The sequence below is a fragment of the Canis lupus genome, chromosome 5 (assembly GCF_048164855.1).
Source record: "Canis lupus baileyi chromosome 5, mCanLup2.hap1, whole genome shotgun sequence".
Lineage (NCBI taxonomy): Eukaryota > Metazoa > Chordata > Mammalia > Carnivora > Canidae > Canis > Canis lupus.
Window position 1 is genome coordinate 22,675,354 of NC_132842.1, and position 20,504 is coordinate 22,695,857.

The 20,504-nt window shown below is 42.2% G+C and overlaps 1 protein-coding gene across 3 annotated transcripts in view; it reads left to right on the plus strand.

The window, feature by feature from the left end:
- The first annotated feature begins 5,722 nt into the window (after nucleotides 1-5,722).
- Nucleotides 5,723-20,504, plus strand: part of FRMD4A (FERM domain containing 4A) — a 739,423-nt gene continuing 724,641 nt past the window's right edge. For 2 of the 3 annotated variants that reach the window (XM_072825735.1, XM_072825738.1), the window contains exon 1: nucleotides 8,847-9,002. The gene's annotated coding sequence lies outside the window, so the exon portion shown is untranslated. Of the gene's footprint in view, nucleotides 5,772-8,846; nucleotides 9,003-20,504 lie in introns of those variants that run through there. The other variant, XM_072825741.1, reaches the window with a different exon arrangement.

Here is a 20,504-nt window from a genome sequence, read left to right on the forward strand (position 1 = left end):
TGCCAAGCCAAGTTCTCAGGACACCATTTGAGACACACGAGAAGGCAACAGTTGTCCCTGGGAGAGAAAAGATCAATAATCAGTGGGTCTAGGTTTGGAAAGGAAGGGACATGAAATTTTACCTTCCTCTTTGGGCACAGCAGAGGTTTGGGAGAGCTAATTCTGGTGAGGATTCTCACCCTGTGCCCATTTTTTCCAGTTTTCCTAGGATCTCACCTACAAGGTCTGAAGCAAGTGGGGTTTAAAGCAGAGAGTGTAGCCCTCATATCTACCAGAATTTGGTAAGGTTTTCCATTAATTTTAATTTTAATTTCCCCTTGGCGTTTAAGGGAATATCTGGTAGCAGTTGCAAGAGAATCCTTTGGAGTCCCATCAGTCTGGGAGGAGCTCATATATATGGGGGGGTCCTCCACTGAGGGCAGATATGAGGTGTCTGTAAGACTACTAACTTGGCAGACTTTTGTTTACAGTCCTGTGGTCTCTTCAGAGAAGACAGTACAGATAGAGGATTAGTAGTCCCTGAGTACTCATATAAAGGAAGATATAGGGGAGTAGCGGGGCTCATGTCAGCCTTATGGTCTTTTGTTTTAGGTACCTCTTGTGTCTTTAATTTTTCATAGCTTTTTGCAATGAGCATTTCAATGAAGCTATTTTGGCATTTTGGAGCCTTTTAGAGGCTTTTGTGTGCCAATTAGAATAGGTACCCCATTCTGTTCATTGATTTGGGAACAATGACTTTTTTTCACAATACTTAACTCAAGGAGCCATCCCTCCCATACAAAACTAATAACACCAAAATTTTACATTCTTCCATCAAATTAAAAAGATAATCAAGGTCAAATTTCAGGTCATGAAAAATACTGTAAAGACCTAATTTAGCATTTTACAGCCGGTAAGGATTTTAGTCTCTACCCAAAATCTCCTTTTATAGATAGGGGAAATGAAGCCCAGGAGAATTCAAGGATTCCCTAAATCCATACAATCAACTGTGTTAGAAGGTTTAAAAGGTTAGAACTAAGGTGATTTAAGAACTGGGTTTCCTGATTCCTAGGAAATTGCTCTGCACTGAGCAAAAATGACTTGAGAGCTATTTGTGTGGGTTGGCTTGTAGATTCATTGTGGAACCAAGATTCTTACTGCTTTAGTACGTTTCTACTACTTTCAGCAAAAAGATGGATCAGTTTTTTAAGTCACTGGCTACTTTCTGATTCATTCTCTCAATAACTCTCTCTCTCTCTTTCTCCCTCTCTCTCTCCAGTATAAAGGAATTTTCTATCTCAATTTTAAAGCATCCCTAAACTAAGTAGGATTATTTAAGAGAAAAAGTTAGGGTAATTTACATGGTATTATTGAAAAGAAAAGGTAGAAAAACCTGTTAGTGAATAAAGTGAGCATGTAAACTGCTGAGAAATTGGACCATGTCAGTGTCAAAACAGAAGACAAGTACACAAATTCACTTGGCAAATGTAGAGAAGAAAGGACAGAAGAAGAAAGCAGAATAGAAGCCTCACAAAATATTTATCTTTCATCTTTGGTTTTTTGTTTTTAAAGACTTGATTTATTTATTCATGAGAGACACAGAGAGAGGCAGAGACACAGGCAGAGGGAGAAGCAAGCTCCCTGCAGGGAGCCCGATGCGGGACTCAATTCCTGAATCCCAGGATCATGCCCTGAGCCAAAGGCAGACGTTCCACCGCTGAGCCACTCAGGCATCCCTATCTTTCATCTTTGTTTGAAAAATGGCAAGAGGAAATTTTTAAGAAACTATCATGAAGTGAGTCAGTACATAAAGTAGGAAACAAACAACAAAATGAGCAATATTTTGATTGCAACCCACTGGGACCAGCAGGGCCAGAATATCTTTGTTGCCACAAGCATAACCACCCCTCCCTTTTAAAATTGAGGTATAATTGACATATAATATTCATTAATTTGGGGGATACAACATAATGATTCAATATTTGTATACACTGCAAAATGATCACCACAATAAGTCTAGTTAGCATCTGTCACCACACATAGTTACATTTTTTTTTGTAATGAGCACTTTTAAGATCTACTCTCTTAGGAGCTTTCAAATAGGCAGCGAAGTATTATTAACTATAGCTGCCACGCTGCACATTACATGCCCATCACTCACTTTATAACTGGAAGTTTGTATCTTTTGACCCCCTTCATCCATTTCACCACTGGTCCTTGTCTGACAACCACTAATCCATTCTCTGCATTTATGAGCTTGGTCTTCTTTTTTTAAAGATTCTACATGTAAGTGAGATCATATGGGATTTGTCTTTGTCTGACTTATATCAGCATAATGCCTTCAAGGTCCATTCATGTCACAAATGGCAAAATTTCATTCTCATTTTACGGCTAAATATATTCAATAAGTATATTGAATAATAAATTATATATATTATATAATATTCAAAATATTGTATATATCTACTACATCTTCTTTACTCATTTATCCACTGATGGACACTTAAGCTATTTCCATGTCTTGGCTATCATAAATAATGCCGCATATATCTTTTTGACTTAGTGGTTTTGTTTTCTTTGGATAAATATCCAGAAGGGAAATTGCTGGATCATATGGAAATTCTATTTTTAATTTTCGAGGCACCTCCATACTGTTTTCCATGTGGATGCACCAATTTACATTCCCACCAACAGTGCACAGGGGTTTCCTTTTCTTTCCATCCTTGCCAACACTTATTTCTTGTCTTTTTGATTATATCCATTCTAATAGGTATGGGGTGATATCTTATTGTGGTTTTGATTTGCTTTTCTTTGATGATAAGTGATTTTGAGCATCTTTTCAAGTGCCTGTGACCATCTGGATGTCTTTTTTTGGAATAAAGTCTATTCAGATCCTCTGCCTATTTTTAAATGGGATTATTTGGTTGGGTTTTTTTTTTGATATTGAATTGTATGATTTTTAAAATATATTTTGGATATTAACCCTTATCAGATACGTAACTTGCAAATATTTTCTCTCATTTAATAGGTTTCAAGTGCACCTCTTAAATGAATAATCTTGTCTAGTTGGAATATTTCCTGTAATAGCCATTGTAATTCTATGTTGTTTTAATAAGATTTTGCCATTTTTGTAGACATCTATAGCTTCCAGGACCACAGTTCTTAGACTAAAATAAGCAGTTGTATTCAAAGGTGGCACGTTTAATTCTTTGAAACTTGGGGATCTCATTTCTTTAGCCAAGCCTTAGGTCTCTTGGAGCCAAATTAATATGTAAGGGAATATGCCCCTGAGTTAGAGATTTTGTGGCGTTTTACAGTATACTTTTTTTGCACAGAGATTTTCTTGAGAATTGGCAGATGACCTACTGTCAATCTAACCCATTTCATGAGCAATTTATCCTAGCACAGGAGTTGGGTCGTGAGCACTCTAACAGCTTTTAAGTGCTTGACCCATGCCCATCAATTTTGTAGCTTTGGCTCTCAGACTCCCATGAACAACAGATCTATGATGTCCTTCATGAGATTTCTTTATAATGGTAGAGTCCTAATGGCTATTAATAGTCCTGATTTAGGCCTACTTAGATTTTGATGTGGTCAAAGAAATCCAAGTTTCTCCTCTAAATTTATTTCTCCAAATCCCCAGCAGTCTATGCTGTGGACTTACCTCAAAGCTCTGGGAGTCTTCTGATAGCTGCCATCTTATTTTCTTAGACTGAGGGGTACCCATTATTTTCCTTGTTGAAATAATCCTCCTAATTCAACTAGATTTACTGTTTCTGGCTGCTGGTGCCCAGTTTCTGAGATCTGTCAGGACCCCTGAAGGCACTTACCTTGTAGATGAGCTTCGACACAAACCCAAATGCTGTGAGTTCACTAAGTCTCTCCTGGAAAATCTGGAGTTAGAAGGATTAAGACAAACTCAAGGAGCTCAGAATACAAAATAGAGTTTGATCCGAGAGAAGCTTTGGGAGATCCCAGAGAGCAGCCTAAAAGGCAGAGAATCACAAGGGCTTTGTAGGTACCCTCACCTGGACCTAGGAGCGGTCCCTGGGATCTTCAGCAGCTGTTTCTGGGTCCCATCTTGTGACCAAAACTGTCCAATGACAAAACTAAAACAATTAGTAAGGAGTTTGATGTCCTTTATTTGAAGGAAAACAACCCAGGGATGAGGGATTCTGGGCAAGAACAAGTTTTATAAAGTGTTAGAAAAGGCAGCATGGAGACAGGACATGACTGGCTAACAGGTTCTGTTTTCTCCAGTAAGATGAGCTAGCTGAAGGCCAGGCGGAGGATTAAGACTGATGCACTTCTCGTTCCTTGACAGGTGTTTCCCATAAGTGCAAGCTGCCTTGGCTTTATGTGTTTGTGACGTGGGCCAGGCCACTGGCAGGGTGCGGGAATGGGGGGGCTCCCTTTTGTGGGTCCCAATATCTAAGCTAGCTCTCACACATGAAGGAAATGGGAATAAACTCAAGTACCAGGGTTTCAGAGCTCAGGCTGTGCCTTCTCCAGGATGGCTTCACACCTCAAGGGTCAAGGCTCCGCTCACCCGCAGAGCACCTTCATTTTTCACATGCAGCCAGAAGTAATGTGGGGGGTGGGGGTGGCTCTAGGTGGGCACGTTATTCTTTCCATCGGGATCAATAGCTCATAACCAGAAATCAGTAGAGGAACCCATGGAAAGGGTAAACACTGCTTTGAAATGAGAAACACATTTTAACTTCTGTTACAAAATAATAGAAAGCTGACTTTCAAGCACATAAGAAAATTAAGTTTCAGCTTTTCGTCACGGCACTGATAGAGTTGTGAAGAAGAGGAGGCAAAAGGTGAAGGGTTTCCTGTAAGCTCCTTGTGGCTAAAGAAAATGTAGCCTTTTCAGAACTCATTTTGTATGATCTCCAACACTGCAGGCCCAGGAAAGGGCCTCCCCCCTTCTCTGTATCACAAGGGCCCCCCACCCCCTCCGCTGTAGGCACCTGCGCCTTGGCACTGTACGTCCCTGTGATGCACCTGGGCAGAGCGCAGGACAGGGGAGGAGGTTAGGGCAGCCCTGCATGCAGGCTCTGGGCAATCTGATCATGGAATTCTGGGCTCTAGAAGTGGGAGGTGATCTGATATCTGGTTGTTGATGTTGGGGGATATCCTCTCAGCCTTATGAACTCCTATCTCTAGCTGGAGACTGACCAGCTCAAAGCCCAGGGCCGGGACCCTGGTTGTCCCGGGGGTATTAAGAGTGATTTCAAAGTCTCCATTCTTGGATCCTTGGTTTTCTGGTTCTATGTTCAGTGCCCCCTGAGCTCAAGCCTTCTCCCCTCAAGACCAGGGACTATCCCATCACTAACCTAACTGCTTCCAGTAGTTAAACTCTTAAAGATTTACCAAATCCAATGGCTTTGGACTTGGCACAAAATGTGTATAGCAGAGGAAATTTTAACCAGATGAGATGGGATTGGAAGTGGTAGACAATTATACAACTTACAGTGCAATTCTACATCCAGGCGAAACTCATTTTATTGCCCTTTGCAGATATAGGTAGGGGCAAGCACAGTGCCCTCTGAAGATGGACCACTTTGGCAGGAACATTATTTTGAGTTACAAAGCAATCAAACCCCAATAGATTCAGGAAAAGTTCTTTGCCTCCCCTACAACTGCCTAAAAAGAATTTACATAGTGGACCTGCTCCAGGAAGGGGGCTGTCACCATAGAGAACTACATTATGACAGGAACCTAGTGTTCAGTCAGAACCCTCTCTTCGTCCCATGGTTTCTGAGTGGCCCAGCAAGCATCTTCCTGTGAGTCACACTTCTTTCCTCTGAAGTCCCAGACCCCTACCCTCTTCTCCTTAGTTCAGGATGACTCAAATACCTCATTTTGCCTGGCTGTCTTTGGAATTCCCACACCTGTGTGGGTTCCCCGTATGCTGTGAAATTTGATCTTCTCCTGCTAATCTGTCCCATGCCAATTTGATTCTTAGTCCAGCTAGAAGGACCTTGGAGGGGACAGATATCTTGCTCTCTGACACAGATACTGTCTCTTTTTTTTTTTTTTTTAACTAACTGAAGGTTCGTGGCAACCCCACATTGAGTGAATTTATTCGTGCCATCTTTCCAACAGCATTTGCTCAATTTGTGTCTATATGTCACATTTTAGGAATTCTCACAGTATTTCAAACTTTTTCGTTATTACACTTGTTACGGTGATCTGTAATTAGTAATTACTAATCACTGGCTGAAAGCGTAGATGAAGGTTAACATTTTTTAACAATAGAACATCTTTTTAAAAAAGATTTTATTAAAAAAAATAAAATAAAAAAGATTTTATTTATTTATTTGAGAGAGAGAGAGAGCACACGAGCAGGAGGTGGGCAGAAAGAGAAGCAGACCCCCCACTAAGCAGGGAGCCCGATGGGGCTCAACCCCAGGACCCCAGGATCATGACCTGAGCCGAAGACAGATGCTTCACCGCCTGAGCCACCCAGGTGCACTATAAAATATCTTTAAAATTAACGTACGCACATTGTTCTTTTAGACACAATGCTATTGCACAATTAGTAAACTACAGTATAGTGTCAACATAACTTTTATGTGCACTGGGAAACCAAAAAATTCATCGAACTTCATTGCAATACTTGCTTTGTGGCAGTGGTCTGGCAGGGCACCGCGGCATCTCCAAGGGGTGCCTGTACGCCTCCAGTGCCCGGGTTTGCTCCAAGGTGGTTCCTGACTACTTTCAGGATGGGCTACACCCGGGGAATGCCGAGGGCCTGGAAGTGGGTTTTAGAACCTAAGGCCAAACGCCCTTTGCCGGGAGTTCACAAAGCGGGGAGGTGGGGGTGATGCCCCAGTCGCGCCTCCCGTTGGGAATGACGCTACAGACATTTCTGACGCCTCAGTTTCAAAGGCCATGTGTCAGGTTACAGACACATTAGTTTGCCACCCTGGAACTCTGCTTGGGGTTTGGCAGAGCCTCTTAGCTGGCTGTGACCCGGCCGCAAACTGGTAGGAATTAATGTGTTTCACATGTTGTTGGCAACTCTGAGCCCTCCTACAGTAGTGAAATAACTCAGGAAATTCTTTTGCTGACTCCTTACGGTTTTTATTTTCCCCCCCAGAGACACAACTCAGAGGCCTCTGTGATTTCCAAATCAATGAGCAGGAACACCTGTGAATCACTAATGGCATGAAACTTTGGGGAAAGAGCTCCAAACCTGACAGTGGCCTTCTGATTTATGTAGGGAGAGGCAGTGTGCAAGTGTGTATCCAGAGCGGATTTTCCCAGCATCTTGTACCTTGTTTGGTTATGAACATGTACAACCTCCTCTGAGGTGCACAGACTGAAATGCAATCCAATTAACCTTTTGCAGAGTTTCAGCTGGGAGGCTGTAAAGCACATTTGTTTCCCCTAATCCTGCCATTGTCGTGATGCTAATCGATGATAGCACATTGATGGGCCTAATAGTCATTTTTATAGCCTGGCAATTAGCTTCTCCATTTGACAGCAGCCTGGAAGGCTGGAATCCCAAGGCAAGATCCTTCCTCCCCACGTCCCCTGCTTCTGAGCTGCGGCGCCCCTCTGTTCTGCAGGTGCTGGAGAAGCCCCCCGAGCTCGCCCCTTGGTGGAGGGCAGTTAGGCTTCAGCAAGAAGAATGTCAGTTGCGAAACATTACAATCTTTTTCTGTATGGAATGCATTTCTTTGGAAGATGTGGAGCTTCTACTGTGCCAGGAATTTAAAAATAAGTATTTCTGAGACATTGGAGTATTCTGGTTATAAATTGCTGTGTTGCAAATTACACCAAAAACTTTAGTAGCTTAGAGCAAAACTATTCATTTATCACCACAGTATTGATGTGCTAAGCTGCTATAACAAGGGACCACAGGCTGGCGACTTCAACAAATACATTTATTTTTTCAAGGTTCAAGGACCAAGGTGTAGGCGGGGTTGGTATCTTCCGAGGCCCCTCTCCATGGCTCTTCAATGGCCATCTCTTCCCTGCGTCCTCACATGGTCTTCCCCTACTTGCCTGTCTCCTAATCTCCTCCCCCATGGATCAGGGCACCCCCTAACGGCCTCCTGTTAACTTACCTCTTTAAAGGCACTATCTCCAAATACAGGCACATTCTGAGGTCCTGGAATTTGGAACTTCAACTTGTGAATGTGAGGAGACGGTCATGCATCTATCGTTTGGACAGAGGTCAGCAGAGACAACTCATTGTGCTCTCCAACATTCTGGGCATCAGCAGGGATGGCTGGGGCAGCTGTGGCCATCCAGGCATCTCTCTCTTCATTGGCTCTCTCCCTAAGTGTCCTTTCCTTCACTGGCTGCTTCAGGGTGGCCGATTTCTTACTTCATGCTGGGTCCAGGATCCAAGAAAATGAGGCCGAAGAAGCTACAAGGCCTTTTACAATTCAGTCTTGGAATTCATCGTTAGTTGTCCTTTATTCAATGGGTCACATGAGGCCAGCTCCAATTCAGCATGGGAAGGGTCTGTGAATAGTGGGAGGTCTGCATAACTGGAAAGCCATCGTGCAGGCTGGCTCCCACAGGAGAGAAGATGGGCCTAACACTCAGAGGTGAAAGGAGGATAGATTGTTGGGAGAGTTCAGGGAATCATGAGTTATGGTCATGGCAACAGAGAGAAAGGAGAGATTTGAGAAATGTTTAGAATTAAAATTGACAAGGTTTTGCCAGCGATTTGGGAGTGAGGGGTGGTGGTGGTAGGGTATGTATATGTGTGTGTATGTGTGTTGGGGGATGGTTCTAGAATGCTTTTTCATGGAGAAGTCTTGGTCTGACATCCATATGGATGTAGATATACTTGGCACAGTTTCCATGACGTCCAGCTGACATCATATCAACAAAATCACCATGGAACACTGGGGGCCAGATTGATTTCAATCTTTAAATTACCCTAGGGCCCCAGAGGTCTCCAACTATGGAGAAAAGACCCTGGTGCTGGGGCAATGGCCACTTGGCAAGTTTTTCATGAGGATTAAAGGAGGCTTATTTCTATGAAGGGCCTAGTAAGTGATAAACCAAAGTTCATTTCTTTCCCTTTATGGTCTTATTATAATTTATGGTCTTAAAATGATTTCTTTAAAAAATAAGTTTTTAAAAATAGCAATTCCACTTCTCTAGCAATTTTAGAAAGTTTATTTCAGGCTTGGGCACAGTTTCTAACTCTGTATTATAGATGAACCAACGCACTATAGTTTAGTGGGGGTCAGGCCAACACAGTCACCCCAGAAGTACTTGAAAACCAACTGGTGAAAAACATTTTCATGATTACAGCAACTATATTTTTTTGAGTCGAGTGGAAAACAAGTCCCAAGAAAGTGTGCAAAATGGTTCTCAGAGAAACGATAAAATCCATAGGAAGGACGTCAATAGGCTATTCTTCCAGCTGCCAACAAAAAAGAATAAACACTATGGTCTGCCCCGATTCCAAAGCACAGCTTTTGGAAAATAAAGATTTATGATCTGGGTATAAATGGTGATGAATCACTTGGCGATACATGTTTTCTGGCACAACCTGTCAGAAGTAACGAGCCGTAGTCTGTTCCAGAGTTCATCTGGTTGTTAGCATTCCCTATAAAATATGGAAGAGAGTGGGGCACAATTTGTCTGAGTCTTTGCACGACTTTCCTCCCAATTACTGTGCTTCTGTCCCTGTCACGGTGAAAATAAATGGGCTGATAATTACAGCCTCAGATATAGTCTTGTCGCCTGCGTTTCCCTGGGCTTCACCAGCCTGTGTGTCTAATGGAGTCACATTACGAGTCATAACTCAAATTTTATTGTCTCCTACCAATGCCCCCTCACCCCTCTGCTCCCTCACTGACCTCTGTTTTAGTATAGGCTTCTCCCCTCGCATCTTAGTCTCTCCCTGGGGCACGCCTCACTTACCCTTGGATAAGTCTGCTCTTTGGATACTGTTCATGTTCTGGGCACACAGTGTCCCCCTGGGCACATCTGATGTCATACTATTTTTGCTGGGCTTTGGGTCTTCCTCTGCCATCATCACTGCCCCTAATTCCTGGGACCTTCCCGGTGCCAAAGCTGTGTGGTGAGCTATGGCAAGACAGGGCAAGACCTCTCTCCTTGTTACTCTATGCTGCGTGCGACTATGCGTAGGCATGCGTGCCTGTAATCTGTGATGCATGCACCAGAAAGTTGTACAAATATATTAATGAAAAAGCCTGTCTGCTTTTACATGTAGCCTTCCTTCTCCCTCAGACCCAAGTAAAAGCCACTGTGGCCCTCCTGCATCCCTGGCTCTCCATGCCTGGCTCCTTCTCCCCCACTTACAATGAACTCTCTCCCAGGAGACGCGTTAGTTTCCCATGTAAATAATGAGTCTGTCCTCCAGGTTCACCATACAAGTTCAACAAACATAAATCGCAGCTGAAGCTCAAGCTGGGACCTGTCTTACATTTTCTTTTTAATGAAATATTGGTAGCTCTTTTGCAACGGTTTTCATGGCTACCCATGAATCCCGTCTTGGAAGGTAGAGAAATGAGCCGTGGCACTTCTTCCGGGCGGCTCGCAGGGCCTGCTCGATCTTTTGCATGAGACCTTGACCCTGGCTGTTATTGCTCTGTCTGTCTGACAGGTAGCTGACCCCACCCATTCTCCTTGATCTCCAACTGCTTCTGTTAGGAGTGCTGTGTCCTAGGAAAACCACCGTGAGCAATCACGTGTACGATGTTCCTGTGGCCAGTTCTCAGAAACTGTGAGGACAGAATGTCTGCTTGGCCTATTCTGATTTTTATTGCTTTTTTTAAAAAAGCACTTAAAATTTTCTTTTATAAATATAATTTATGTAAATTCAATCTGCCGGCATATAGTAGAATGCTCAGTGCTTATCTTATCACATGCCCTCCTTAGTGCCCATCACCCAGTCACCCCATCCCCACACCCACCTCCTCTTCCGCAACCCTTTGTTTCCCAGAGTCAGGAGTCTCATGGTTTGTCTTCCTCTCTAAGTTTTCCCCACTCAGTTTCCCTCCTTTCCTTAATGATCCCTTTCACTATTTCTTATATTCCACATATGAGTGAAACCATATAACTGTCTTTCTCCGATTGTCTTATTTCACTAAGCATCATACCCTCCAGTTCCACCCACGTCGAAGCAAATGGTGGGTATTCGTCATTTCTGATGGCTGAGGAATATTCCATTGTATACATAAACCACAGCTTTATCCATTCATCTGTCAAAGGACATCGTGGCTCCTCCCACAGTTAGGCTGTTGTGGACATTACTGCTGTGAACATTGGGATGTGGGTGTCCCAGTATTTCACTACATCTGTATCTTTGGGGTAAATACTCAGTAGTGCTGTTTCTGGGTCATAGGGTAGCTCTATTTTTAACTTCTTGAGGACCCTCCACACTGTTTTCCAGAGTGGCTACACCAGCTTGTGTTCCCACCAATAGTGCAAGAGGGTTCCCCTTTCTCCACATCCTCGCCAGCATTTGTTGTTTCCTGTCCTGCTAATTTTAGCCATTCTCCATGCCTGGCTTAATGATGTAAAGTGGTTGATTCTTATTGCTTTTAAGTCAATTTTATTTGCATATCTAACTTCAGATAATGGTCTTCTTTTTTTAAATTATGAATAGGGAAATTGAGAAAAAAGATTCTGAACCCTGCATCTTTCTTATAATTGTCAGTGACCTGCCCTGGATACAAACTTGAAGTAGAGACTGAAAATGGAGAACACATTGACACCCAGACTTATCCCTTCTCAAGTTTGGGCCCCATTCCAGGGTTTGAGCACATGCTGTCTGTCTTCTTCCAGGATGACTTCATGTCATACTGTTGGTTTTCACGAGCCATGAAGGACACTGGTCCAGGTCACAGATGGCTGGTCCCAGTGAGTCATGCTCACAGTTCCAAGATCTCTCCCTGTGAGCATGATTGATGGGACCTTAGGGAAGACAGCACTTCACCTTTCCAGAGGTTACCATGGAACCAGCTCAACTTAGCTGAGATTAAAAAAAAAAAAAAAAAAAAATCTCATGAGCCATGTTATAATAGCAGTAACAGGGATTTGGAAGAATAAGCATCCGGAATCCCAATATACCAATAAATAACTATTTTATTTTTTTCTCTGTTCATCTATAATATAAGAAACAAACAAAAAATAGTATAGTATAAAGGGTGGTTGAGGCTTTGAGTAAATGTACAAAATTGATTAAATATATATGTAAATATACCTACTTGGGTAAAAGCTATAGTCATAATACTGGATACTCCTAATTTATTCAAAAAGATTTAAAAAATGAAATGAGAAAGCTCTATTACTTTCACACATCCTGCCCGAGTTCCTTTTGTCTAGGAGAAAGAAGTATCTTAACACCTTTTATTTTTAAAAGAAAACAATTAGTTTATTGCTTTTTAAGAACTTTTTACTGATTATAAAAGTAACATACACTTATGGTAGAAAATCAGCAAAAATAATAAGAAAGTGGGGGTGCCTGGGTGGCTCAGTCGATTGAGCATCTAACTTTTGATTTCCACTCAGGTCATGATCTCAGGGTCATGATACCGAGCCCCGCATTAGGCTCTGCGCTCTGCCTAGTCTGCTTAAGATTCGCTTTCCCTCCCTCTGCCCCTCCCCCTCCTTTCTCTCTCTCTTTCTCTCTTAAATAAAATAAATAAATGAAATATTTTTTTAAAAAATAAGAAGAAAGTAAAAATCACTTAATTTCACCACCAGGGATGATAGCTATACTTTGTTTACTTTTTAATGATGTCTTCTCTGCACACCTATGTGTACTCTAAAAACTAAATTTGGTTGTGCTCTATTGACAATGTTTATTTCTGCTCTTTTCACTTATTATCACGTGCACAGCATCTCCTCAACGCCATTAAACATTATTTGAGGGCATCATTTTAAATGGCTGTGTCATCGTCCATCACAGAGATTCTTCTATCACTAAACATTTGATTCCAACGTTCATCATAAGCACTTCAGTGAACAAGTTTGTACATTGACCTTTGCTTGGGTTTTGGAAAAATTCCTTAGGGAAGGTGCTTAGAAAGCTTCCTGCTATTATTAGCGTGAACAGTGACATTCTTTGTTTCATCCTTTTTATTCTGATTTTGGTGGTTATCGAAGGTTTTACAGCATAATCCATGACTTCTCAAAGCCTAATTAATATCTGGTGCTTTTAGCCCTCTTTGGATAAGACAAAGTCCTTATAACACTTTCCCATTTACAGGTGATCATTTTATTTTAATTCTCTATTTTAATTCTCTATTTTATAATCCATAAAACTTTTTTGGGGGGTATGTAAATAGTCAAAAGTTCCTCATACTTACCTACAGATTTACCCTTTTCAGTGAGCTTCATTTTTTCCTGTAACAGTGAACTTTATCTGGGATCATTTTTTCTTCTGCCTGAAGAACTCTTCTAGTATTTTTTGCAGTGCGAGCGATCAGTTTTCTGCTTCTGTTTGCACATAAATGTCTTTATCTCCCCTTTTTGGAGGATCCTTCAGCTGGGCATAGTTGTCACTTCTTTCATTCCTTTGCTTTCTGTCTTTCATTTCTTTTTCATACTGATCTAACTGTTGCTCCTTTAAAGATAACTTGTTTTTCTTTTAAGGCTAATTTTAAGGTTTTAATTTTTATATATGTTTTAAAAGTAGTTTTACTAATATGTACCCAGATGACCATTTTCTTTTTCTTTTTTTTTTTCTTCCTTTCTCTCTCCCTCTCTTCCTTTCTTCCTCTCGTTTGGAATTTGTAGGGCTTGAATTTTTGACTTCATATCATTTCTTAGTTTTACCCAAGTGTTTCTTCCCTCAAGTTTTTTCCAGTCTCATTCTGAGCTCCAGATATACTGCTGGACCTTTACCCAGCATTCTATGTTTCCTATTCTTTTCTTCTATAGTTTTTAATCCTTATGTCTCTGTGGTTCATCCTGGATCTTTTCTTGTTAGCTGCATGTTTTGGTTCATTCTTCCTCCACCTATCTAATCTGCTCTTAATCCCATTGTTTGAGTTTTTAATTTCAGTTATTGAAGTTTTTATTTATTTTTTAAAAGATTTTATTTATTTATTCATGAGAGACACACAGAGAGAGGCAGAGACATAGGCAGAGGGAGAAGCAGGCTTCCTGCAGGGAGCCTGATGCGGAACTTGATTCCAGGATCACCCCCTGAGCTGAAGGCAGATGCTCAACCACTGAGCCACCCAGATGTCCCAGTTATTAAAGTTTTTATTCTATAATTTTAATGTCATTTCAAATAGTTTCACATTCTCTGTTGAAATTCTCAGCCTTATTTGTCCCCTTGAGAATTGTTACCATAAAGTCTGTGTCTGGTAACTGTAATGTCTAGAGTCCTATAGGTCTGTGTCTTTTTGTTGTTGTTATTTCTGCTCATTTTTATTCATGTTGTCTTATCAGTTCATGTGCTGGGTTATTTTTGATTGTGAACTTACAAAATTCTATGCAGAAATACTTAGGAGGTCTTCCTTTGCCAGTAAGAAGGGGGTGGGAGGGGGCACGACCATCTGAGATTTCCTTGATACAATTTCAGGGATTAAGACCATTCAGATGCCTCCAAGGGCCACCAGTACCTCCGTGTTATCCTACTCCTAGGATGGAGCTCTCTATAACCCTAACCGAAGAAAGGGCCTTCACTAAGACATCCTCATTGTTGGAGTCTAGATCCTAACCCTTTTTCTCTGTCAGACACAGTGCTCAGTCTTTCAGCAATGGCTGTAGAAATTGGCAAATACTTCTAGGGGAAATCAGTGCTAAGTGCCAGCTGGATGTCCCTGGACCTCTGTCCTCTCCCAGGTCCCGGCCCAGTAGTTATTCACTGTCTCATCACCTCCCTGTCCTCTCACAGGGCCAGGAGCAGAGCTGGCAGGGCCTTGGTGCAGATGGGTCCCTCTCTCTCTTTTAAGTCCTAGACCAGCACCTGGGGAGGACACTGCAACAAGCCAATGGCCCCACCATCAACCCAGCACCAAGACAGATAATCCATTTCATTATCTACCTGAAATAACTTATCTTCTTTCATTTTGAATTTCAAGTTTTATCATTGTTGTTGCTTTTTTTCCTGCCTTAAAATTAAACCCAGTGAAGTGCCATTCCTGATGGCGAAGTCTGGATGCTTACGTCTTCGTCAGATCTGCGTTAAGTGGTGGAGGGGATTGCTGGTGGGGCTTGGATCCTTTTTCATCCTCCTATTTATTTAGGAAAGAGCACCAGATAACAACCCAGGAAAGCTAAAATAGAAAGTGTGAGGCCAAAGCCACAGCTCCCGTTATCAAAGCCAGCCATCTCCCTGGTTGATCTCTGTTCAGATGTGTTCCAGATCCTCAAAATACCACGGCTTTATTCTCTGCCATGCCCAACAGCCAAGTCTGACCTTCAGAGTGATAGAGAAAATAAGCATCCTCTCAGGAAAGGAATGATGTCACCCCCAGTCTCTTTGTTGCTCTACATCCCAGGGGGAAGCACAGCACATTTCCCAGAAAACCACCCTGGTGATATCTTAGCCATGGTTTCACAAGCTTTACAAATGTTAGGGCCCCAGAGTACAGAGCTGCTCACAGTTCTAGGGTAGGCACAACCTGGCTCCTCCTCTCACTTGGGCTGGATGAAATATCAGGCTGTCAATGGTTATGAAAAGAAGAAAGTAAAGTTGAGAGCAATTGCATTTTTTGCTCTGCTTCCTTTTCTCTAACGTGTATCTGCCCAAAGATGACCGAGTGGAAGCTGGGAGCATGCAGGGCTGGCTGGAGAGGCTTGGCCACGCTGGGGAAGGCTGGTGTGGTGATGTCTGGGGAGCTATGTGACGCCTGTCAGAACTTGCCTCCCCATGCCGCCTGGCACCTTGGTTCCTGGCTGGTGGCAAATGCCTGACAGGCAGGCAGTTTGTGGTGTGGGGCACACTGCATAGGATGGAGCCCGTGGGTATGTCTCCAGGGGGAGTGTTCTAGGTGAGGACCTGAGGCAGGACCATGTCTGGAGAGGAGAGGCCCTGCTGGGAGCTGGTGGGGCTGGAGCAAGATGAGAGCAGTGAGCTGAGAGACAGGCTTATGGGGTCGGGTGACATAGTGCTCTGAGGAATCCACGGTAAGGAATCTGAATTGTAGTATGCAGGATAGTGAGGCTCGGGAGGGCCTTAGACAGGGGAGTGATAGGATCCAGTGTGTAAACCAGCTCACCGTGGCTGGTGGCTGGAGAAGGCACCAGTGGGCAAGAGCAGTGGCAGGGACACCAGTTGGGAGATCATTCTAGTAGCTTGGTTGCTCCAGCTTTCTGGGGATCAGCATCCAGTGACTTTCCCTGCTCATCCTAATGGCTATATTCTTTTCTTGTTCAAACCCTGCCTCTCCTTGATTCTCTGGGTTCTGAGAACCGGCCCCTTCTAGTGCCCGAACACTGTTTTTATAAGTTACCTGGAGCCACAGGGCTTCCTTTTCTTACTCATCTCTCCTTCCCACCCTAGGGAAGGAGCCTATCTCTGGATCCCAGGCCTGTGGTACCAGCATTCTTCCTGCTTCACTGTGTTAGGCACTGAGCAGGGAGCTGGGAATTCAGAGCTGGACAGGACAGGCATAGTTCTTGTTCGAAGGGAGCTTACAGTCTCCCAGGGGAGAGAAAACATGGAAATATCAAGGAAACTAACAAATACACAGCTGAAATACCTTAATTACATGCTTATGAATATATGTAAGTCCTGGGAAAAACCCAAGAAACATGAACAGGTGGGTCTATTAGTCAGGGTTCTCTAGAGAAACAGAATATATACATATATATATTTAATATATTAAAATATATTTGTGTTTATAGAGATATTCTATATATATATATGTTATATATATATGGAGGAAGGGGAGAGGGAGAGAGAACATATACATCTTCCATATATATGTTAGATATGGATATAGATATGTAATATATATGCTATTGAGAAAGAGATTTTAAGGAATTAGGTCATGGAATTATAGAGGCTAGCAAATCCAGAATCCACAGAGCAAGGCAGAAGGCTGGAAACTCAGGCAGGATTCCTATGTCACATGAAGTCTTGAGACAGAAGTCTTTCTATTCTGGAGAACCCAGTCTTTGCTCTTAAGGCCTTCAACTGATTAGATGAGGACCACCACACCATGGAGAGCAATTTGCTTTACTTAAAGTTAATGGTTAATCATATCTAAAAATTATCCTCATGGCAATATCTAGACTGGTGTTGGGCCAAAGAACTGGGCATCATAGCCTAGCCAGGTTGACACATAAAATAAACATGTGTGTGTGGGGGTTGCTTTAGACAAGATGGATGTGGAAACCCTCTGTGAGGACGGGACATTTATATGTGAATTAAAAGGATAAGAAGGATGTAACCATGTGAAGGAAGGGGAGAAAGTCCCCAGGTAGGGGAAGTCGTGTGCTCGGGTTTTGAGGCAGAGAACCTGTGTGCAGAGCAGTGGGAATGTATCTGGACAGTAGTAGGAGGACAGAAGTAGGGTTGGGGAGGACAGGAGCCAGGTCACTCAGGGCCTCACTTGTGCGAGCCTGTCGTCCCTGTAGGGAGTCTGAATTTCATTCAAAGTACAGAGGGAACCTACTGTGAAGTTTTAAGCATAAATGACATTTTGATGCACTATTTTTAAAATTTTAAATTAATGCAAAAAAAAAGCCATGATGAGCAATGTATCCAACTTTTAAATAAAGACAGGATCCAGTGGTGCCGTGCTGAGCCATACTGAGGCCTGAGGCCAAAGAGAAAACATTGCTCTGGTTTGCATGTTTTAATATATTTTTTAATGGTTAATTTTCCAGGACATTATAGTCGTTGAAAAATATTGAGAAATGGGAAAGTAGGTGTGTTGAAACTCACATGATTATTTTGGTTGAAATATTGGGAAAGACATTTATTGACGCCTTTTGTAAAATTTAACATTTACCAACACACTTTAAAAGTCACTTTCTCCCATTGGTTGTCACTTAAAACTCCCAGCTGAAAAGAAGATGAACAAAGAAGTAGATTTTGAAAAGACTACTGATTACTTTTGTTATATCCAGGGAAATGAAGTTATAATAAATTCTTTTTTTCTAATTATAATAAATTCTGTTTGGGGTATAAGCAAAATACTTGAACTTAACATAGTAAGTTTTAATTCATCTACTTTTTCAATTTTTCAGTATTTTCAACTACTTTAATGTTTTTTAAAAAGTCACTATTAACATTTTCCCTAAAAACCTGTGGATAGAAGTGCACAATTTTCCTTCTGCCCCAGGCTCCAGTGTGACTTGGCATGGCACTGTTGCACCATGTCTTTATTTATAATTTTGGTATTTTGTTAGTTATGAATACATTTGCGTTAAATTGGGTTTTTAAAAACTGTTGCACTGAACTAGAATTTATCCCAAGTCCTGCATTTTTCAGTATATTTTGCACCCTTGCACTTTGCAGGTGAGCCTCTGCCGCACCTAATTTGGATCCTGATAGGGAGTGTGGTAGTCCGTGAGAGCTTACCGTGACAGCCCAGGGGAGGTGGGTGGTAGCTGGGTCTGGGTAGGGGGTGGAATGGGAAAACAGTCTGAAAAGTATGAATGAGCATAACTACATGGCGTTTTAGTATTATGGTTCCTTGTTGCTTTGAGGATAATCATTTGCTGCTTCTTACTCTTTGCCTTGCTGGGCAATGTGGAGTCGGGATGTAGGTTTGCCTTAGTGGTGTAGTTTTGCAAAAGCAAAATTACAACGATCACATATTCATTTTTCACTTCATGCCAACATTTCACATGCACAAAACCAGTAATTTTCTTCTAACATTTCGGACATTGGAATAGGAAGGAAATATATTCTGTAGGCAGTTCTCTTTCATAGCCGGGCACTGCAGACTGAATAAATATGGCACTGAAGGCAGTTGATCATAATCACATAAAGGAAATAGTACCTTCCCTTTAAGAGACCTGGGCCACGAATAAACCAACGTGGCTTCTGGGCCTTAGTGGATTGTCCCCCATTTGAGACTCACAGAGTTCACACAGCAACTTGGCCTCTGGTGATTGCTATGCGCGTCTGATGAGTGATTTTTATTAAGTCTTCTAAATTTTCAGTAGTGACAGGTGAGGGGGATACAATACAATGATGATACAATGAGCGTAGTTCCCAGGGATAGGATCATTCTGGCATGGATCGGGAAATTTTCTGATGATTTTTTTTTCTGAGTGTCTCATTAATTTTCTTTCTTTCATTTCCTTTATAATGTTTTTTTTTTTCCCTTCAAGGAAGCTTATTCTAGTTTAAACGATATGCTCCCAAGGAAAGAGCATGTGCAAATTATCTTTTGTTAGAAATAAAAGGGCATGTCATGAATGCTTTTCCACCGTAGGGTTTCGAAGAATGCGTTCACTCTTCTGGACAGAGAAATAATTGACTCTGAATTAATTATGCAATGAAGATTAAAATGTAATTTTCATAGCAGGGGGCCTCTGGGTACTTTACCTTTCCGTCACAGGTGAGGCATAGCCTCTGGGTTTCCTTCCCTCTGAGCTGCCATGTATTGATACGGGATGTGCGGAGAATCCTAAGAGGTTTCAAATTTGGGGAATATCAAATTTGATAATGGCAGTCATCAAATCGACAGTGACCATATTATTTGATTTTTCTACACTCACTTGGGATCTAGTTTTGGAGCTAATGATGATAAATACCAAGTATTGTGTCTTAGAACTGGTAACATTAAATGCCTCTTTATCACATTCATTCAACAAATATTTGTCACATGTGCACATGTGCCTTGTGTGGTGCTAGAACTGAAGGTATGATCCTTAAAGGAATGTTTTATTAAACACTGGTGGATTTAAAACCTTAAGATATATGTTTTGAGTGGGTCTATTGGACTATGCCTTATAGGGAGAATCCTTGGCTTCCAGATGGCAGAGAGGTCCCCATCTTGGTCAACTCAGGCTGTTATAGCAAAACACCACAGACTAGGAGGCTTAAACAACAGTTATTTCTCATGGTTCTGGAGGCTGGACAATCAAGATCAATGTGTAGGCGGACTTGGTACTTGGAGAGGGCCTGCTTCTTGGCTTGTAGATGGTCGCCATCTTGCTGCACGCTCACATGACTTTCTGTGTGTAAGGAGAGAGGGAATCTTCTTATAAGGCATGGGGGCCTCACCCTCATGACCACATCTAAACTTATTTCTCCCAAAGACACCATTTCTAAATGCCCTGAGGAGTTAGAGCTTCAACATATGAATTTGAGGGAACAGAAACTTTCAGTTCTTCACTGTTCCCTTGGGGAAGGAACCAGCTCAGGAAGGGCCACTTGAAGTGAAGAATGTTTGAGCCTTGCCTGAGCTCAGAGGAGCATGAACAGTGGAGAAAGAATTGTTCTGTGGGCAAACCTCCCCCTGCCCCTCAGATTCCCCACCTTGAGCAGGGCTGTTGGCAACTTCAATCCGCAAAGTGAGAAGAACTTGTCAGGGGCATGCTCCCAGGCCCAGGCCTGCTGATGGCTAGAGTTTTCTCTCCCCTCATTTATTTGG